The sequence below is a fragment of the Phyllobates terribilis genome, unplaced genomic scaffold, assembly GCF_046119375.1.
Source record: "Phyllobates terribilis strain yellow unplaced genomic scaffold, ASM4611937v1 Scaffold_3__8_contigs__length_932513732, whole genome shotgun sequence".
NCBI lineage: Eukaryota > Metazoa > Chordata > Amphibia > Anura > Dendrobatidae > Phyllobates > Phyllobates terribilis.
This window is the reverse complement of record NW_027362763.1, coordinates 98563139-98579603: the sequence shown is the minus strand read 5'-3', so window position 1 is coordinate 98579603 and position 16465 is coordinate 98563139.

The following is a 16465-nucleotide window of genomic DNA, read 5'->3' as shown; positions in this document are numbered from 1 at the left end:
TGCTGGACAACCAGGTTCAACACGTGAGCCATACAAGGCACGTGTGTGACATTGCCCCGGCGAAGGGCCGCACCCAGGTTTGCAGCATTGTCGCACACGGCCTTCCCTGGTTTCAGGTCCAGTGGAGACAACCATTCATGAAATTGGTTCTCCAGAGCTGACCACAACTCCTCAGCTGTGTGACTCACATTTCCCAGACATTTCAATGTAAAAACCGCCTGATGACGTTGAGCCCTACTGCCAGCATAGTAAGGAGGTGTGCAGGATCCCTTCTGCGCAGTTAGAAAGCTTGTGGCATGACCAGACAGGCTTTGGGTGCAGGTGGAAGACCGAGAGGAGGTTGAGGAGGCAGAAGCAGTGGAGGAAAAATGACATAAAGAGGATTGACGCAGAACTCGTGGGGACGGCAAGACTTGGACAGCAGCCCCTTGTCCTGCTGTCACCATAGTTACCCAGTGCCCAGTCAGCGACATGTAACGCCCCTGTCCATGCCTACTCGTCCAAGTGTCTGTGGTGAAATGCACCCTGTCACACACAGAGTTTCTCAAAGAAGCGGTGATGTTGTGTGCGACATGCTGGTGGAGCGCAGGCACACCTTTCTTTGAGAAGTAGTGCCGACTGGGCATCTGGTACTGGGGCACTGCGACGGACATAAGGTCTCGAAAATCCTCTGTGTCCACCAGGCGGAAAGGCAGCATTTCTGTAGCCAAGAGCTTGCAGATGGTGAAATTCAACCTCTTAGCTTTCTCATGGCTAGGAGGAAATGGTCTTTTACTTGTCCACATCTGAGGGACCGAGGGCTGGCTATTGTGCTTAGACGGGGTTGATAAGGGTGTCCCCGGCAAACTGCCGGTCTGTGAGGAAGATGCAGGCGGACATGTTAGGTTGCCTTGATCCAAAGGTGGTGCTATCGATGTCGGACAGCGCTGAAGACCAGCTGGTGTTACCACCTCCAAAGAAAATGATGACCTGCCAATCACGCTGGCTGTTGCGGGTAAAGAGGTGGCAGGTCTGCGCCCCAAAACAGGTGTGACTGCTGTCCCCCCAGTCACAGAGGATGAAGAGGCCGTGGATGCACAAGATATGGCAGACGGTGGTTGGCCCGGCCGGCTAGACCGCATTGTAGCACACTGAGCTTCCCACTGCAACTTATGCTTCATGTCCATGTGCCGGTTCATGCATGAAGTACTCAAACTATGTATTTTTTGGCCTCTACTTAGCTTTTGCTGACAAATGTTACAGATAACACGAGTTGGGTCATCTTTATCGATCTGAAAAAATGCCCAGGCTATGCAAGGCTTAGCACCCATGCGACCTGAAGAGCCACCACGACTTGTGGTGAGAGGCAGAGTTGTGTTTGAGGATGCAGTTGTTGACGTGCTTCCAGTACTACGTCTCTGTCCAGGAAGGCGCAACCTGACCTCGTCGTCACTAGCATCTTCCTCCACCTCCTCTGCTGACCTCATCTCTTGGCTGACTGTGGGTTGACAGTAAGTGGGATCTGCGACCTCATCATCATCACCCTGTGCGTTATCACACCCGTCGTCCTCAGAGCCAACCTGTTCCTGCCCTGACAAAAAACTAAAGTTGTCGCTCCAATCAGGTATTTGAGTCTTATCATCGTCTTCCTCATTGTCTCCACCAACAGGAGTTACAGTTTGGGAATGAGGGTCTACATTATGGTCAGAACCTTCTGCGTCTGGTCCTGGATCCGACTCATAAAGATTCTGGGCATCAGTGCAGATCATTTCCTCGTCTGGATTCACAGAAGCGCTGGAGTCGACCTCTGATTCCCAGGCTATAGTATGAGTAAACAGCTCTGCAGACTCAACCATCTGTTCTACCTCATACTCAGACGGGCAGCTGGAGATTTGGGAGCTGTGAGGAAGCAAGTGCGATTTGGGTGACACCTTTGAGGACTGGAGTATTTGTGATGTTGAAGTTGATGTGGAGGAGAGCCCACTTAAAGGAGCACTTGATATCCGTTGAAGCACCTGCTGTTTTTGTGCCTCATCTGGAATTTGTAGCGATTGGCGTGGCCGTAAGAAAGGGATCTTATCACATTGTCCGCTAAAAGAAGTAGACATTTTAGTTTGGCTGGAAGATGGTCTTTCTTCTGCACCTACCCCACGGACACAACCTTTTTTCCCCTTCCCAACACGCCTATTCCCCTTTCCACCAGCAGCAGGCCTTTTTCCACTCATTTTGGTGGTTAACTAATTCACAACTCTGGAGTTGTTTGCACAAAAAAACAATGGATGGTAACCGAGCAGAGCTGAGTGGCCAAACTGTGGTATTAGGCCAAAACTATTGGCTGGGTTAGATGCAGAAAAAAATTATTTTTAATTTGCAACCTGATGGAGGTCAGTATAGATGGACTAATAGACCAAGTCCCACACACCGCTAGAAGCCCAAATATTTTTTCAGAGCTAGATGCAGAAAATTTTTTTATTCAATTTGCAACCTGATGGAGGTCAGTATAGATGGACTAATAGACCAAGTCCCACACACTGCTAGAAGCCCAAATATTTTTTCAGAGCTAGATGCAGAAAAAAATTATTTTTAATTTGCAACCTGATGGAGGTCAGTATAGATGGACTAATAGACCAAGTCCCACACACTGCTAGAAGCCCAAATATTTTTTCAGAGCTAGATGCAGAAAAAAAATATTTTTAATTTGCAACCTGATGGAGGTCAGTATAGATGGACTAATAGAACAAGTCCCACATGCTGCTAGAAGCCCAAATATTTTTTCAGAGATAAATGAAGAAAAAAATTATTTTTAATTTGCAACCTGATGGAGGTCAGTATAGATGGACTAATAGACCAAGTCCCACACACTGCTAGAAGCCCAAATAATTTTTCAGAGCTAGATGCAGAAAAAAATTATTTTTAATTTGCAACCTGATGGAGGTCAGTATAGATGGACTAATAGACCAAGTCCCACACACCGCTAGAAGCCCAAATATTTTTTCAGAGCTAGATGCAGAAAAAAATTATATTCAATTTGCAACCTGCTGGAGGTCAGTATAGAAGGACTAATAGAACAAGTCCCACACACTGCTAGAAGCCCAAATATTTTTTCAGAGCTAAATGAAGAAAAAAATTATTTTTAATTTGCAACCTGATGGAGGTCAGTATAGATGGACTAATAGACCAAGTCCCACACACTGCTAGAAGCCCAAATATTTTTTCAGAGCTAGATGCAGAAAAAAATTATATTCAGTTTGCAACCTGATGGAGGTCAGTATAGATGGACTAATAGAATGATGCTATGCCCAAAAGATTTTACTTCACTAGCTGCAGTAAAAAAATTGGTATTCTATACACAGGTGGTATATCTTGCAACACAGATAGGCTACTCCACTGACTAACACACTCTGCAATAGGCCAAAAAGGATTAGCTTTGCTAGATTCAGCCAAATGCTGTGAAAAAAACTTGCACAGCACTGGCACAGACCTGCCTGGCAAAAACTGATAGGAACTGATGTAACCTAGTCCTGAAAAGGACTCCAATTACAATTAGTCTTTACTCCCACAATCTATCTATTTAAGAGCACAGACCTGCCTGATAAAAGTCGTAGGAAATCCTGTAACCTAGTCCTTAAAAGGACTGCAATCACAACTATTCCCTACTCCCAAGCTATCTGTATATTTGTGCGAAAATTGGCTTGAAATTAACAAGGTATAGCGCACACAGCAACATCGGTGCCGTCTAACACGCAGCTGCAGCAGTGAGAAAATGGTGGCGACGGGGAAAATGGCTTGGTCTTATAGGGCAAGGACATGTGACATACACTGCCAATCACACATGCCCTTGCTTGTGTGAAAAAAAGCACTTCGCTCCGTGTGTGCGCTGCTGATAGGCTGACAGATTGCACCTCCCCACTGCAAATGCGGGAAAGAGAAAAAAAAATGGAGATCTTCATTGTTCCTGCAGAGATCCATCCCCTGCCCCTCCCCCCGCCCCGCTGTACACTCAAACTGCGTATTAACATTAATTTTCATCATTACTGAGAAAAAATCCAGTTATGATTTTGGTGCACGAACAGTTATCGAACATAACCTCGAACAGCCGAATTTTTCTCAAATTGTTCGTGTTCGCCGACCGGCTCGAACACCGCCCAAAACAGCTCGAATTTGAGATTGGCGAACAGTTCGAGTAGAACAACGCTCATCTCTACTCCTGTACCATCGTCTCTAGGCGTTGACTATGTGTCAGACTTCTTGTCTCCTGTGGCCTTGCAAAGGATGGGCTAAAAAAGTGGTGAAATGATTCCGCAAAATTGATGTTACCAGCAGATACTGTGGTTCTGTTACGGTTTGAGTGCTGAACACTTGACGGTCCCACGGTTGGCAAGTTCGAACTGTGAGATTCACTACGTGCACCACTGGTATTTTGTGGAAAAGCACATGTAAGATTCTGCAACAGTCTCTGCTGATACTCCTGCATGCGTGCATCCCTTTCTATGGCAGGAATAATTTCTGCAAATTTACTTTTGTACCGGGGATCTAACAGTGTGGCAACCCAGTAGTCAGGATTATTTCTAATTCTCACAATTCGAGGGTCATGTTGCAGGTAGTGCAGCAAGAAGGCACTCATGTGTGTTGCGCATCCAGGAGCACCAAGTCCCTGTTGTGTTGGTGGCGAGGTAACAATCATGCTTCCTTCCTCTGTCCTCTCCCCCCAACCTCGCACAACAGAAATGTGATCAAGGTCTCCCTCATCTGATGAGTCTTCCATCAGTTCGTCCTCCACTTCTTCCTGGGCTCCTGCACCTTCCTCACTAGTTTGGCTGCTACCATGCGCCCTGGTAAAACCATCTCCCCCACCCTCACATGCCTGCCGCCTTGGTGCTGCCGAACGTCTGGACCTTGCAGATGTTAGCCCTTCCGCATACAACTCCTCCTCCTCTACTTCCTCCACCTCCTCTTGTGCCACCACCTGACTCCGAATTCTGTTTAACATGTGCTCCAGCATGTAAATCACCGGAATAGTCATGCTGATAATGGCATCGTCAGCACTAAACATCTTCGTCGCCATTTCAAAACTGTGCAGAAGGGTGCATAGGTCCCTGATCTGAGACCACTCCTCCAGCGTGATTTGCCCCACCTCTGAATCTTGTTGGCCCAGGCTATACGTCAGAACGTATTGCACCAGGGCTTGTCGGTGCTGCCACAGTCGCTGCAACATGTGCAGAGTTGAATTCCACCGGGTAGGCACATCGCATTTTAGCCGGTGAAGTGGCAGGCCCAACGACTTCTGTAGAGATGTAAGTCGCTGAGCTGCGGGATGCGAACGGCGGAAGTGAGCACACAGCGACCATGCCCTCTGCAGAAGGCCACCTAGTCTGGGATAGTGGGCTAAAAATTGCTGGACAACCAGGTTCAACACGTGAGCCATACAAGGCACGTGTGTGACATTGCCCCGGCGAAGGGCCGCACCCAGGTTTGCAGCATTGTCGCACACGGCCTTCCCTGGTTTCAGGTCCAGTGGAGACAACCATTCATGAAATTGGTTCTCCAGAGCTGACCACAACTCCTCAGCTGTGTGACTCACATTTCCCAGACATTTCAATGTAAAAACCGCCTGATGACGTTGAGCCCTACTGCCAGCATAGTAAGGAGGTGTGCAGGATCCCTTCTGCGCAGTTAGAAAGCTTGTGGCATGACCAGACAGGCTTTGGGTGCAGGTGGAAGACCGAGAGGAGGTTGAGGAGGCAGAAGCAGTGGAGGAACTTTGACATAAAGAGGATTGACGCACAACTCGTGGGGACGGCAAGACTTGGACAGCAGCCCCTTGTCCTGCTGTCACCATAGTTACCCAGTGCCCAGTCAGCGACATGTAACGCCCCTGTCCATGCCTACTCGTCCAAGTGTCTGTGGTGAAATGCACCCTGTCACACACAGAGTTTCTCAAAGAAGCGGTGATGTTGTGTGCGACATGCTGGTGGAGCGCAGGCACACCTTTCTTTGAGAAGTAGTGCCGACTGGGCATCTGGTACTGGAGCACTGCGACGGACATAAGGTCTCGAAAATCCTCTGTGTCCACCAGGCGGAAAGGCAGCATTTCTGTAGCCAAGAGCTTGCAGATGGTGAAATTCAACCTCTTAGCTTTCTCATGGCTAGGAGGAAATGGTCTTTTACTTGTCCACATCTGAGGGACCGAGGGCTGGCTATTGTGCTTAGACGGGGTTGATAAGGGTGTCCCCGGCAAACTGCCGGTCTGTGAGGAAGATGCAGGCGGACATGTTAGGTTGCCTTGATCCAAATGTGGTGCTATCGATGTCGGACAGCGCTCAACACCAGCTGGTGTTACCACCTCCAAAGAAAATGATGACCTGCCAATCACGCTGGCTGTTGCGGGTAAAGAGGTGGCAGCTCTGCGCCCCAAAACAGGTGTGACTGCTTTCCCCCCAGTCACAGAGGATGAAGAGGCCGCGGATGCACAAGATATGGCAGACGGTGGTTGGCCCGGCCGGCTAGGCCGCATTGTAGCACACTGAGCTTCCCACTGCAACTTATGCTTCATGTCCATGTGCCGGTTCATGCATGAAGTACTCAAACTATGTATTTTTTGGCCTCTACTTAGCTTTTGCTGACAAATGTTACAGATAACACGAGTTGGGTCATCTTTATCGATCTGAAAAAATGCCCAGGCTATGCAAGGCTTAGCACCCATGCGACCTGAAGAGCCACCACGACTTGTGGTGAGAGGCAGAGTTGTGTTTGAGGATGCAGTTGTTGACGTGCTTCCAGTACTACGTCTCTGTCCAGGAAGGCGCAACCTGACCTCGTCGTCACTAGCATCTTCCTCCACCTCCTCTGCTGACCTCATCTCTTGGCTGACTGTGGGTTGACAGTAAGTGGGATCTCCAACCTCATCATCATCACCCTGTGTGTTATCACACGCGTCGTCCTCAGAGCCAACCTGTTCCTGCCCTGACAAAAAACTAAAGTTGTCGCTCCAATCAGGTATTTGAGTCTTATCATCGTCTTCCTCATTGTCTCCACCAACAGGAGTTACAGTTTGGGAATGAGGGTCTACATTATGGTCAGAACCTTCTGCGTCTGGTCCTGGATCCGACTCATAAAGATTCTGGGCATCAGTGCAGATCATTTCCTCGTCTGGATTCACAGAAGCGCTGGAGTCGACCTCTGATTCCCAGGCTATAGTATGAGTAAACAGCTCTGCAGACTCAACCATCTGTTCTACCTCATACTCAGACGGGCAGCTGGAGATTTGGGAGGTGTGAGGAAGCAAGTGCGATTTGGGTGACACCTTTGAGGACTGGAGTATTTGTGATGTTGAAGTTGATGTGGAGGAGAGCCCACTTAAAGGAGCACTTGATATCCGTTGAAGCACCTGCTGTTTTTGTGCCTCATCTGGAATTTGTAGCGATTGGCGTGGCCGTAAGAAAGGGATCTTATCAGATTGTCCGCTAAAAGAAGTAGACATTTTAGTTTGGCTGGAAGATGGTCTTTCTTCTGCAGATGTTACTGTTGCTTTAACACCTACCCCACGGACACAACCTTTTTTCCCCTTCCCAACACGCCTATTCCCCTTTCCACCAGCAGCAGGCCTTTTTCCACTCATTTTGGTGGTTAACTAATTCACAACTCTGGAGTTGTTTGCACAAAAAAACAATGGATGGTAACCGAGCAGAGCTGAGTGGCCAAACTGTGGTATTAGGCCAAAACTATTGGCTGGGTTAGATGCAGAAAAAAATTATATTCAATTTGCAACCTGATGGAGGTCAGTATAGATGGACTAATACAACAAGTCCCACACACAGCTAGAAGCCCAATATTTATTCAGAGGCAGATGCAGAAAAAAATATATTCAGTTTGCAACCTGATGGAGGTCAGTATAGATGGACTAATACAACAAGTCCCACACACAGCTAGAAGCCCAAATATTTTTTCAGAGGTACTGTAGATGCAGATAAAAATTATTTTTAATTTGCAACATGATGGAGGTCAGTATAGATGGACTAATAGAGAAAGTCCGACACACTGCTAGAAGGCCAAATATTTTTTCAGAGCTAGATGCAGAAAAAAATTTGATTCAGTTTGCAACCTGATGGAGGTCAGTATAGATGGACTAACAGAGAAAGTCCCACACACTGCTAGAAGGCCAAATATTTTTTCAGAGCTAGATGCATACAAAAAATTATTTTGAATTTGCAACCTGATGGAGGTCAGTATAGGTGGACTAATAGAACAAGTCCCACACACTGCTAGAAGGCCAAATATTTTTTCAGAGCTAGATGCAGAAAAAAATTATATTCAGTTTGCAACCTGATGGAGGTCTGTATAGATGGATTAATAGAACAAGACCCACACACAGCTAGAAGCCCAATATTTTTTCAGAGGTAGATGCAGAAAAAAATATATTCAGTTTGCAACCTGATGGAGGTCAGTATAGATGGACTAATACAACAAGTCCCACACACAGCTAGAAGCCCAATATTTTTTCAGAGGTAGATGCAGAAAAAAATATATTCAGTTTGCAACCTGATGGAGGTCAGTATAGATGGACTAATACAACAAGTCCCACACACAGCTAGAAGCCCAAATATTTTTTCAGAGGTACTGTAGATGCAGATAAAAATTATTTTTAATTTGCAACCTGATGGAGGTCAGTATAGATGGACTAACAGAGAAAGTCCCACACACTACTAGAAGGCCAAATATTTTTTCAGAGCTAGATGCAGAAAAAAATTATATTCAGTTTGCAACCTGATGGAGGTCAGTATAGATGGACTAATACAACAAGTCCCACACACAGCTAGAAGCCCAAATATTTTTTCAGAGGTACTGTAGATGCAGATAAAAATTATTTTTAATTTGCAACCTGATGGAGGTCAGTATAGATGGACTAATAGAGAAAGTCCGACACACTACTAGAAGGCCAAATATTTTTTCAGAGCTAGATGCAGAAAAAAATTATATTCAGTTTGCAACCTGATGGAGGTCAGTATAGATGGATTAATAGAACAAGACCACACACAGCTAGAAGCCCAATATTTTTTCAGAGGTAGATGCAGAAAAAAATATATTCAGTTTGCAACCTGATGGAGGTCAGTATAGATGGACTAACAGAGAAAGTCCCACACACTACTAGAAGGCCAAATATTTTTTCAGAGCTAGATGCAGAAAAAAATTATATTCAGTTTGCAACCTGATGGAGGTCAGTATAGATGGACTAATAGAATGATGCTATGCCCAAAAGATTTTACTTCACTAGGTGCAGTAAAAAAATTGGTATTCTATACACAGGTGGTATATCTTGCAACACAGATAGGCTACTCCACTGACTAACACACTCTGCAATAGGCCAAAAAGGATTAGCTTTGCTAGATTCAGCCAAATGCTGTGAAAAAAACTTGCACAGCACTGGCACAGACCTGCCTGGCAAAAACTGATAGGAACTGATGTAACCTAGTCCTGAAAAGGACTCCAATTACAATTAGTCTTTACTCCCACAACCTATCTATTTAAGAGCACAGACCTGCCTGATAAAAGTCGTAGGAAATGCTGTAACCTAGTCCTTAAAAGGACTGCAATCACAACTATTCCCTACTCCCAAGCTATCTGTATATTTGTGCGAAAATTGGCTTGAAATTAACAAGGTATAGCGCACACAGCAACAGCGGTGCCGTCTAACACGCAGCTGCAGCAGTGAGAAAATGGTGGCGACGGGGAAAATGGCTTGGTCTTATAGGGCAAGGACATGTGACATACACTGCCAATGACACATGCCCTTGCTTGTGTGAAAAAAAGCACTTCGCTCCGTGTGTGCGCTGCTGATAGGCTGACAGATTGCACCTCCCCACTGTAAATGCGGGAAAGAGAAAAAAAAATGGAGATCTTCATTGTTCCTGCAGAGATCCATCCCCTGCCCCTCCCCCCACCCCGCTGTACACTCAAACTGCGTATTAACATTAATTTTCATCATTACTGAGAAAAAATCCAGTTATGATTTTGGTGCACGAACAGTTATCGAACATAACCTCGAACAGCTGAATTTTTCTCAAATTGTTCGTGTTCGCCGAACGGCTCGAACACCGCCCAAAACAGCTCGAATTTGAGATTGGCGAACAGTTCGAGTAGAACAACGCTCATCTCTAATTATGGCGTCATCACTGCTCACCATCTTGGTGGAGTCCTCAAAGTTTTGGAGGATGGTACCGATGTCTGATGTCCACTCCTGAGGTCTTATGTGTGGAGGCCGACCTGAATACTGACGGCCTTGTTGATGCTGGTAGTCAACAACTGCCCACTTCTGCTCAAAACTCCTTTCCAACATCTGCAATGTAGAGTTCCAACGCGTGGGGACATCGTAGATCAGTCGGTGAGCTGAAAGCTGCAAGAGGCGGCAGAAGCTGGAGCTGACTTTCTAAAATGGGCACACCGGCGGCGTACTTTGACAAGCAGATCAGGCAGATCCGGGTAGGTTTTGAGAAACCGCTGAACCACGAAGTTAAACACATGGGCCAGGCATGGTACATGTGTGAGCTCGCCTCGCCTCAGAGCCCCCACCAGGTTCCGGCCATTGTCACACACGACCATGCCTGGCTGTAGGATCAGTGGTGTCAGCCACAGATCTGCCTGCTTTTTCAGAGCTGTCCACAACTCTTCAGTGTTGTGGGGTTTGTCAGCTAAGCATATTAGCTTCAGCAAAGCCTGTTGCCCCTTGGCCGAGGCAGTGCTGCAGTGCTTCCAGCTTGCGACTGATGTGGTCATTTCGGAGATGGAGGATGAAGAGGAGGAGGAGGTGCAGGAGCTGTAGAATGTAGGGGCAACCCTGATTGAGCCAGGGCCCACAATCCTCTGCATCGAGAGGACGTGTTCCGTCCCAAGATCCAATTGGGTCCCGGCTTCCACTATATTAACCCAGTGTGCCATCAGCAAAATGTACCATCCCTGCCCACAAGCACTTCTCCACGTGTCCGTCGTTAGGTGGACTTTCCCATTAACTGCGTTGTTGAAGGCACGGCTAATGTTGTGGGACACATGGTTGTGTAATGCTGGGACGGCACACAGGGGGAAATAGTGGCGGCTGGGGACCAAGTACCGAGGGACGGCCGCCACCATCAAGTTGCAGAAAGCATCCGTCTTCACAAGCCTAAAAGGCAACATTTCGAGCGCAAGCATTTGCGAAATGTGTGAATTTAGTAGTGTGGCCTGTGGAACGTTGGCTGCGTATTTGCACTTGCGTTCTAAGGACTGGGGTAGGGACAACTGAACGCTGCGCTGGGACAAGGCGTGGACGTGCTTGGTGATGGTGCTACTTGAGAGCATGCAACGACAGGTGCAGGGAGGGAGGCATCTTTGCACTTTCCCACCATCGCCTTCATGTGGCCGTGGCTGCTCCAATATTTGGGCATCGCTACACTCGTTCTCCTCTTGACTCGCTTGAAGCTGGCTGAGCGAGAGGCCCGAATCTACTAATGGAAAAGTGAACAGCTTTTCTGAGTTTCCAAGTGTGGAATCAGTTGTCTCTGGGCACTCGGCATGGTGGGAGGAAGGAGGATCAGGGTGAGTAATATGCGGTCCAGACTCATGGCTACTGAGACTTGACCATGTGGAAGACAGGTTGGTGGTGGTGGCAAAGTGACCGGAAGCATTTTCTGCTATCCAACCAACAACCTTTTGACACTGCTCTGGGTTCAATTGTGGTGTAGTGCGGTCCCCTAGCAATTGGGACAGGAAGGTCGAGCGACAAGATGTGGGTATTTGTTATGGCACAATTTCAGCTTGCCCGCGGCCACGTCCTCGGCCTCTGCATGCACCATCACGTCCACTTCCCCGTCCCTTGCCACGCACCTTAAATGGAGGACAATATTTTCCACGTTCACCAGAAATGGCTGATTTTGGAACGCAGCTATACGTGATATGTCTGATAGACAACCACGGTTTTAAATAGCAGGCCTGTAATTTACTAATATTATTCTACACAGAGACCTAGTGTGAATAGCTTGACCGACACACTGCAACAGAATGGAAATGTAAGAAATGTCTGATTTTGGAACCGCCTTATAGGTGATATGTTTGACAGAGAACCACGGTTTTAAATAGCAGGCCTGTAATTTACTAATACTATTCTTCACAGACACCTAGTGTGAATAGCTTCACCGACACACTGCAACAGAATGGAAAAGGAGGCCAATATTTTCCACATTCAGTTCAAATTTCTGGACTTTTATCGCTGAAATATGGAACAGATCTGGCTTTATTCTGCAGTGAGAACAAGCAAATGGTGTACTCTGGATTCCTTTTTTAAGCAAATAACCAGGATTAATATAAAAAAAAAATTAGCTCTGACCCCTGATATCTGGGGATCTGGGGCTATGTCTACAAATATCTGTAATTATTACAGCAGCAGCAGACAGGACGTTCAATGAACCCTCTTGTGCTGTATCATACACTGCAGTCTGCCACATACAAATCCTGCCTAACTCCTGCTATCACCACTGACTATATGCAGCTGGATTAGTCTTCAGAAGGACTGTTAGTTCAGTTGGATATATATATGTTGTGGAATACCTATACTAACTATAAAGAAGCAAATCTCTCCCTGACACAGCAGCACCTATCCCTACTCTGCCTGATTCTGGGGTAGACTGTGACGAACATAGCGGTGCCAGGTCTTATATACACCTGATGACGCTGTGCGGCAATCCAATCACTGTACTGCTACAACCAACATGGCTACGGCATTACAGTGCATGGCAGACAATCCTTGCATGTTCATTGGCTCTCTAAAGAGTGCCAAACATGCAGGGAGGGGACCCGAGTTCCCAGCCGAGCAACCCGGAAATACTCGCCGAGCGCCAGGCTTGTTGAGCACAGTGATGCTTGGGTGAGTGCCGAGCAGTGGCGAGCACGTTCGCTCTTCACTATTAAAGAACTAAAAGACAATCCTGCCATTAACATTGTATTTTAAGCATTCACAATATGATATCATGATATTTACTTTTGATTAGGTCAGACAGTTACACACACGGCAACTAATTTTCCCAGTTTAAATTGCAAAACATTGATAAATTAGAATGAGTCTGTATTCTGAGTCTATAAGGTGTTATTTGTGTAAATCTCCCACTTTCCTCATCACAAGCTTCCAACTGTGATCTGTGACCAGAGGATGAGCTCTTTAGTGTAAATAGTGACATTGAACACAATGTAGCAGTGGGTGTAAGCTTTCATATGGAGACAATGTCTGGTGTAAGTGTAATATTCAGTCTGTCCTGACATTCCTGCTGGCAATTAACTTGTCACATTCCTTAATATACCGTACATTCCGGCGTATAAGACGACTTTTGAAGACTGAAAAATCTTCTGTCTAGTCTGGGGTCGTCTTATACGCCGGTAATGCTTTTGAACTTTCAGAAATTGACATGCGGGGATACTCTGGGGGTGTTAATAAGCTGCCGTGGCCGTATCCCTGCCATGTCGGAGTTAATATAAGGTGGAGGGAGTTAAAATACGGCGGCGGTAGGTCCAGACAGTCAGCGCTTCTGTGCTGAAACTGACACATCGCTGCGTATTCCCAGCTCCGGACACAGCGCAGGACTTCTGTGCCGACAGCTTTCACTTGTCACAGAAGCGCTGCGCTGTGTCCGGAGCAGGGAAGTTCGCATCTCTTCTGTGACAATATATGAAAAGCCAGCAATTCAGCAGCGGCATAAGCCGGCACCCGACAATTTAGAATAGAAAGAATAGAGCTTCACACATAGATTAGATAGATAGAAACATGTCAGTCACATATATATGAAGTACAGTGACAGTATTGCTTACTGTACTTGTCATTTAGTGTAAAGGATTTATTAAAACAAATAATAGTGTTTTCATGCACCGTCTCTTTAAAAAAGCCGGCCGGCATTTCAGCATCTGTACCCGACAATTTATAACAGAAAGATAGAGCATCACACATAGATTAGATAGATAGAAACATGTCAGTCACATATATATGAAGTACAGTGATAGTGCTGGTTACTGTACTTGTCATCTAGTGTTAAAATAACGGATTTATTTAAAAAAAAATTGGCGTGGGGTTCCCCTTAATTTTAGTCTCTAGCGGAGGTTAAGCAGACGGCTGGGGCAGATGTTTGAAGCCTGGGAAGGGGGTAATACCCACGGAGCTTCCCAGGCTACTAATATCAGCCCCCAGCTGAATACATAGCCTTTACTAGCTATTAAAATGGGGGACCCCCCCAAAAAAATGACGTGGGGTCCCCCCTAATTTAATAGCTAGCAAAGGCTAGGCAGACAGCTGGGGGCTGATATTAATAGCCCAGGAAGGGAGCCATGAATATTGGCCCCCTCCCAGGCTAGAAACACCAGCCGTCAGCCGCGCCAGAAATGGCGCATTCATAGGAAGCGCCAATTCTGGCACTTAGCCTCGCTCTTCCACGCTACCCTGGTGCGGTGGCAGGGGGTAATAGGGCTGGGGTTGATGTCAGCTTATAATGCCAGCTGACATCAAGCCCAGGTTAGTAATGGAGAGGCGTCTATAAGACACCCCCATTACTAACCCCATAGTAAAAGTTAAAAAAAACACAAACACCCAGAATAAAGTCCTTTAATTGAAATAAACACACAATTCTTTATTGTTCTAAATTAAACCATACTTACAGTCACGCCCATTCCAGCTGAAGCCAACGATCTCCTGCAATAAAAATAAAATAATAAAGCAACCTCATCCTTACCTTTCCATGGTTCCCAGGACAGCTTCAGCTCTGCTACATCGAGATGACAGGCTGGACCGCAGCAGAACGCTGCCATCCAGCCTGTCATCCCGCAGACACTGAGAAGCGCAGGCATGCTTGCGCTCTGCAGTGTCTGGCTGTGACAGCATCCAGATGAGCCGACAATGAACTCAGCTCACCTCCTGGACGTCCGTCACTGACAGCGTGGGAAACTTCTACTGCGCATGCGGGGAGCAGGAGAATTTTCCCACGCTGTCAGTGACGTGCATGAGGTGAGCCGAGTTCATTGGACATGATCTCGGCTCATCTGGATGCCGTCACAGTCAGACACTGAGGAGCACAAGCATGCCTGCGCTTCTCAGTGTCTGCCGCATGGCAAGCTGAACGGCAGCGTTCTGCTGCTGTGCAGCCTGTCATGTGAATGTAGCAGAGCTGGACCGGTCCTGGGAACCATGGAAAGGTAAGGATGATGTTGCTTTATTATTTTACTTTTATTGCAGGAGATCGTTGGCTTCAGCTGGAATGGGCGTGATGGTAAGTATGGTTTAATTTAGAACATTAAAAAATTGTGTCTTTATTTCAATTAAAGGACTTTATTCTGGGTGTTTGTGTTTTTTTTAATTACTTTACTAGAAATTCATGGCGGTCATGTCTAATATTGGCGTGACCCCATGAATTTCGGGCTTAGGGCCAGCTGATAATGCCAAGCTGGCCTTAACCCCTTTATTACCCAGTGAGCCACCGCACCAGGGCCCTGGATGAGTTGGGTACAGCGCCAGAAGATGGCGCTTCTATGAACGCGCCATTTTCCGGGGTGGCTGCGGACTGCAATTTGCAGCGGGGGGGGGCCAGAAAGCTTGGGCCTCCCTGCGCTGCAGATTCCAGCCCCCAGCTGCCTAGCTGTACCTGGCTGGACACAAAAATAGGGCGAAGCCCCACGTCTTTTTTTTTTTAATTATTTCATGAAATAATTAAAAAAAAAGGGCTTCCCTATATTGTTGTGTCCGGCCAGGTACAAATAGGCAGCTGGTGGTTGGGGGCAGCCCGTTCCTGCCTGCTGTACCTGGCTGGACACAAAAATATGGCGAAGCCCACGTCAACATTTTTGGGAAAAATTAATTACAAAATTAATAATAATTTAGGGACTGCATCTTTATTAACCCCTCAATTGTCATTTAGTGTTAAAATAAAGGATTTTTTAAAAATAAAATTGGCGTGGGATCCACCATCATTATAGTCTCTAGCGGAGGTTAAGCAGACGGCTGGGGCAGATGTTTGAAGTCTGGGAAGGGGGTAATACCCACGGAGCTTCCCAGGCTACTAATATCAGCCCCCAGCTGAATACCTAGCCTTTACTAGCTATTAGAATGGGCGACCCCCCCAAAAAATGACGTGGGGTCCCCCCTATTTTAATATGTTTATGAGTGACAGTTTTCCTGCTATATACCTGCATATCATAAGAATTTAAATTAAAAAAGGACCATGTTAAATTCAAATCTGTTTTTTTTTAATTTTTACCGGTGTTTGGTATGCGTTGGAAAAGGGGTAGTCTTATACGGTGAATATATCCTAAACTCTATATTTTAACAGGAAAGTAGGGGGGTCGTCTTATACACCAGGTCGTCTTATACGCCGGAATATACGGTAAGTCTAATTGTCTCTTGTTCCCCCCAATGGATGTCACCTGTCCGGTTTACTGTTTTTAATACTGGGTTCAGACATTGCTGTTGTGTTTTTTAGTTGCCTTTTTC